Source organism: Durio zibethinus, chromosome 27 (genome assembly GCF_047325235.1).
Source record: "Durio zibethinus cultivar Kanyao isolate XHJ-2024 chromosome 27, ASM4732523v1, whole genome shotgun sequence".
Lineage (NCBI taxonomy): Eukaryota > Viridiplantae > Streptophyta > Magnoliopsida > Malvales > Malvaceae > Durio > Durio zibethinus.
In genome coordinates this window covers 12,020,240-12,026,020 of record NC_143188.1, presented here as the reverse complement: position 1 = coordinate 12,026,020, position 5,781 = coordinate 12,020,240, and the positions used below count along the sequence as shown (strand labels likewise).

Here is a 5,781-nt window from a genome sequence, read left to right as displayed (position 1 = left end):
ATAAACAAAGTAACTTCAACCAGGATCAATGGATAAAATATATAACTTGAAGCAATCTGCAACTCAACTTCAAATTTTGGTTTTCCCCATCTCAAAACATGCAATTAACTAGCTGCCCTTGGAAACTAAACTAAACTAATGCAATGTAAATATACAAACATATATACCGCACCTTCAAAACCTGCTATAAATAATGTAAAAGAAGCAAATTGACAGGAGTCAAATCCAATTCAATCATGATCTACTGCACATGTTTCTCTTTGCTGGAATTTCTTGCGCTGAAGCTGGAATGACGATCTTTTTGCCTGCTAGTGATGCAGGGTTGCCATTCCCTTAATTATTACCAGCAACTAGGTTTTTCTTGTTCACAATCTCTGCAAGAACAGTTAAGAAAGCAGTCTCCACATTAGTCGCTTCAAGAGTTGAGGTCTCCAAGAAAAATAGTCCTTTTTAAACAAATTCTTTGGCATCCTCCATTGGCACTGCCCACTGGTTTTCAAGGTCACTTTTGTTCCCAATCAGAATAATAACAATGTTCTTGTCAGCATGGCCATGCAACTCTTCCAGTCAGCGTGGAATGTGATCAAAGGTCTGCCATTTTGTTACATCGTAAACCAGCATTGCCCAACAGGACCCCTGTAGTATGTACTTGTAGCAGCTCTGTATCTGTTCAATGCAACATAAGAGAAGAAGCAAGATCACTAACTGCTCTTAAAACATAATTTTAAGTGTTAGTAAAATTTAAATAAGCAAGATCACTTTCATCATGAGGATAACCATTAACTCACTGATTGTAAGTTAATAGGCTTAAATCTTTAATGCAGCATCCTTCAAGCAACAAATCCATCTCGCTGCTTCCTCTGAACTACTTTCTCCTAGCTGTAACGTTTAAATATTAGAATGACTTGCTAATAATTTTGATATCAAGATAAATAAACACAGCTCACAGTTTACACACCTTAAGCTGATCATTATTATTTGAAGTGCTGCAAAGGGTGAAAATGCAGAAGACCTGAATGTCGTAAACACTTCATAAGCATTAAATATTGATGTTGCAGCACTAAAAAGAAATATGCATTATGCTGGAACATAAATTAGGGATTTAATAATTGCACCTTTTTGTTAATGCTCTCCCTTCCATTGTCTGTAATCCGAATGCATGAATCTATTATTGGACTTCTAACAGGCTCCTGCAAAAGAAGAGTTTTCAATAGTCCTTAAGTTAATTATTTTAACACAAATATCCTAGCCGAAATTGCAAATTTTCAAATAATCACACTTTGATTCAGCTAATATTAGAAATTAGCTGGGATTGAAATAGGTTGATTTCTTGTATTTCAGTTACAGAGGTCTAGTTAATCTAGATAGACAGGTATATTTATATGTGATTATGAAGTAAAAGTAATTGGTAGTTGGTGCACACCAAGGTTTGACTTTGTGGTCAACTAAGTTCCTGAGATGAAGCTAAGTTTCTATACATGCAAAGCCTGAAAACATCAAATCTCAATGGCACTTACTAAGCCATTAAATTGGAAGACGACTGCAAGCCATATATAGTAGAGCTTAATCCATGGAACTTGAACCATCTGTTAGACATTAAGTTCCTTCAGACCTATATCAATATGCAGCATTATGCTCACTGACTTTTATCTTGTCTTCTTGGTAAACACACCTCATTAATAAGAACCCTCTTAGGTGTTCACCATATAATTAAATCTCACCTCCACTTTTCGGAAGTGTTTCTGTTTTTTCTTTACATCATCAAAACTAAAAGACATCGAATTTTCACCTTGATGAACTGCACTTGATTCCAAGAGTTTCACAATTCAAGTGGCAAAACTTATTTGCCAGTTGTATATTCAAAGAGTCCATAATTTCTCAATCCATAACATGATCTCAAATCAGGAGATTACATACATACATACATACATACATACATACATATATATATATGAAAAATAAAAAAGAAATACTTCAGAAAGAATATATATAAGTAGAATTGAAAAGAAATACTTCAGAAAGAGCCTCATCAGCATTATTGATTTCAAGTTCATCTATGTCCCCTCCCCTACCATCGATAAAACCCAGAACCATAAAATATATCACCAAGATTTTTAAAAGATGTGAATACTATGATAACTCTATTGGATTCATTAAAGCCTTCGGCAGAATTTCAAAAGGCCAGATAAGTTCCGTTCACATGATGTATCAGACTGTACTCCGAAATGCAACTAGGGCCAACAGGACATGTATTTTAATACCTTCAAAGATTATCAATAGCAGCATCCAAAAGTAGACAATCTAAAACCTAACTACATGCAACTAATTGATCAAGGAACTAGGTTCAATCGGTTAAATTTATTGTTCACACATTGTACCAAATCACAAATCACAAGAAAAAACCACTTCTAGAATTAAGATTGAGCTTGACCAATAAAACTTAAGCTTGTTCATTACAAAATCAGAATCAAAATGAGGAGAGAGAGAGAGAGAGAGGAAGAACCTGTTTCGAAACAGCGCTGATGAAGAAGATGACAACGATTGAGCTGAAACCAAAGAGGAAAAATTAGGGATTTTAAAAAATCAAGTAAAGATTCGTTTGATTTTTGTCTCAAAAATGATTTAAAAAACAACAGATGAAAAAACATGAAAGAGATAGGGGATTAAGATGAAGATAGTAACCTCGTGGAGCGCAAATGAGATGCAAAGGCTTAGCAGAGAGTTTGAAACGTGAAGCTTAAAATCAATTAGTGCAAGTGAAGATAGTAACAAATGCAGAAGCTTTGTTTCTATACAAAAGAAAGGGGGTCGGGATTAGCAGAGAGTTTTGTAGAGTGGAGATAAATAAATGAATTAAAGGAAGAGTGGAGAGCTTTTTTTTTTTTGTGGGTTAAACCCATTCAGTCGTAGAAAGCAATGCTACTTTCTGCAGGTTGGCTTTGACGATGAAAGCTCATTAAATTTGAGAATATGTTGGCGGTTCATTAAACCGCCAGAAAATATGTGCCTTGAAAATTAAGTTTTTTTTAGTGATATGAAATATGATTTATAATTTATAATTTATGTTTTGTTGTTTTATTATTTTTAATTTAATAAAAATAAAATTAATTGATAAAATAAATTTTGAAAATTGAATTTTTTTATTTTTTATTGTGATTTATTTTTTTATACTTTAATTTTTAAAATCAAAATTTATAATTATTTTAATTTTTTTAAAAAAATAATTGTACTTCATTTTTAAAGTTTAACAATTATGAAGTTAATATTATTTTTTTCATCTCTTTGTTTTATCTTAATAGTCATATAAAAAATACTCATTTAAATATCATATCACATTATATGAAAAATTAAAAAATATTATGATAAATTAATGGTTTTATTTTTTATACTTTTAAATTTATTTATTTATTTTTTGAAAATAATATATATTTATTTTGTAAATTATTAATAATATTATTATATATAAATATATATATATCTATTAATATATTTGTATTAAGTAAAAAAAATTCAAAATAATATATCAAAACAATTAATACTAATTTAATTATTTTAAAAAAAGTCAAAATATTATCTGCTACTGTATTAACAACCTTGTGTTATAGTCCAAGAGAGGCTGATGATCCAATTGAATCAATTTTTGCTGTCCTCTTAGTAAAGTTTAAAAAAATAAAAAATACAACCTCAGAAACAAAATATAGAGAGGCAACCAAGAATCGTGATTCGATTTACAACCAAAGCTGAGAAAGTAAGATCCCCTGTCTCCCCTTTTTTTTTTTTACCTGGTGTGAAGCTCATAAAATCTCTTTAAAATCTCTCAATTTCTCCTGCTTGAAGTAAACTGATCGACGGTCAAAAAACCCAGTTCTTATATTGCTATTCTTTTCTCCGCAATGAAATGATAGATATTTGAAAAGTAGTGGGTATTTTGGGTCTGGACAGTGCAAGATTTGGGTTGGCTGAAAATCTGTCATGAACTGCAAAAAAAAAAACAAAAAAAAGTGATCCTTTTTATCCAAGAGCTGATGGCTCACGATTTTGATCTGGATTGCAATGGGGTTTTGTTCCTAAGGTTGAATAAAGTATTAGAGTTGAAAGAGTTCTATATTTTTAGTACAGATGGGGAGGCCATTATTTATATTTGTATTTATATTTAAATATAAATATAAATAATCCGTGCATCACAGATAGTAAACTAGTTAGTATATACATCCCTTCTTATATCTTGTTCTAATTAGTGGGTATTAGAAGGTTGAGTTTCTTTAGAATTCCATCTTCATTCAAACAATGAGAACGTTTTTCAATGGTGAGAAAAAAATTTTTAAAATGTTACATATCATGATTAAGTTTATATATATATATATATATATATGAGTTTAATTTAATTTTATGTTGAATTTTTATAAAAATATACATGTTGGTTTGATTATTTTATTTTTTTGTTAATTTTTTATATTACACTTAGCAATTATTATATTATATATATAATTATTGGATTGTTACCTTAAAAACCTTGTCTTCGTAATAAAATTTTAAAATTAATTTAAATTTATTAAAAAGATAATTTTTCGCTTGATTTTTTAAAACAAATTTAGATTCAAAAATTTGGTTACATATGAAAAAAAATTAATATCTACATAGTGTTCGTTTTAAAAACAATACCAACTAATCACATGTTATCATTTTGTTTTGATAAAAGTGATCTTAATTTTAATATTTAAAATAATCCCATTAATTTTTTAATTTTTTTACAAAAATCCTTTTAAAATATTTATTTAGGAATAAAATGAAAATATGTATTTTCATAATAATCTTTAAAATCTAGTTTAATATTCTTTTATAAAAAAAATAATTATTGGGAAACCTTTCAATATTTAGGTAGGATCTCAAAAATTAATTTTACTTAGAAATATTAATTTTTTATTTCTTAAAAATCTTTCAAAATCATATTTATTGTTTCATTTTTTTTACGAGGATAAAATACAAACAACTAATGTGATGCAAATAAATTATGCAAACACAAATTAAGATATGTAAATGGCCAATTTAACTCATCTTATAAATCTTTAATTTTATTTATTATTATTATTATTATTATTATATTTCTTTCCTAAATTTATATATATTATTCATAATGAAAATGGCTTTTTTATATTAAAAGTATTTATTTTTATTTTTATTTATTTTTTTAACTCCTCAATATCTAGATAAAAATTAAAAAAAAAACTGATCATTCAGTTAAGAAATTTATAGAAATATTTTTACAAACTAAGTAATATTTTTTTGCTAAAATAATTATTTTGAATTCTCTCGATATTTATGTAAAGTCTTCAAAATCATATTTTCAAATAAAAATATTATTTTATTTTTATTCTTAAAACCCTTATTTGAAATTTAATTTTAAATCACAAATGTTTTACACATTAATTTTTATTCAAATCTCATTTTATTTCATCATGCATCCAAAAGTAAGTTAATTTTCAAATATATATTTGCATTTTTATTTATTACTATAATTATTATTATTTTTCACCACAATATTAACAAGCATAAAAAAATGATTAAGGGCTCAAGAAAATAAATGAACAAAAAAGAAAAGAAGCATACCCCAAATGATGCTTTTGAGCTAGGACCCAATATAAACTAAACCAAGAATGGATCAACTTTGATGGGTTTCTGGGTTAAAAGCTTACATTGGTTAGGCTGTCCGATCAACTGTCGAGCCGTCTGACCCATTTCCTCTTCCCCTTCTTTTTTTTTAATTTTTTATTTCATTTCTTC

General features: G+C 27.9%; 1 long non-coding RNA gene across 1 annotated transcript; it reads right to left on the bottom strand.

The window, feature by feature from the left end:
• Window positions 1–289: 289 nt before the first annotated feature.
• On the bottom strand, window positions 290–2,866 carry LOC149510935 (uncharacterized). The gene is made up of 6 exons (XR_016334820.1): window positions 2,683–2,866; window positions 2,504–2,546; window positions 1,116–1,190; window positions 959–1,012; window positions 789–879; window positions 290–666 (listed from the first exon to the last, which is right to left on the bottom strand). It is a non-coding gene; the product is annotated as an uncharacterized LOC149510935 (long non-coding RNA).
• Window positions 2,867–5,781: the final 2,915 nt, after the last annotated feature.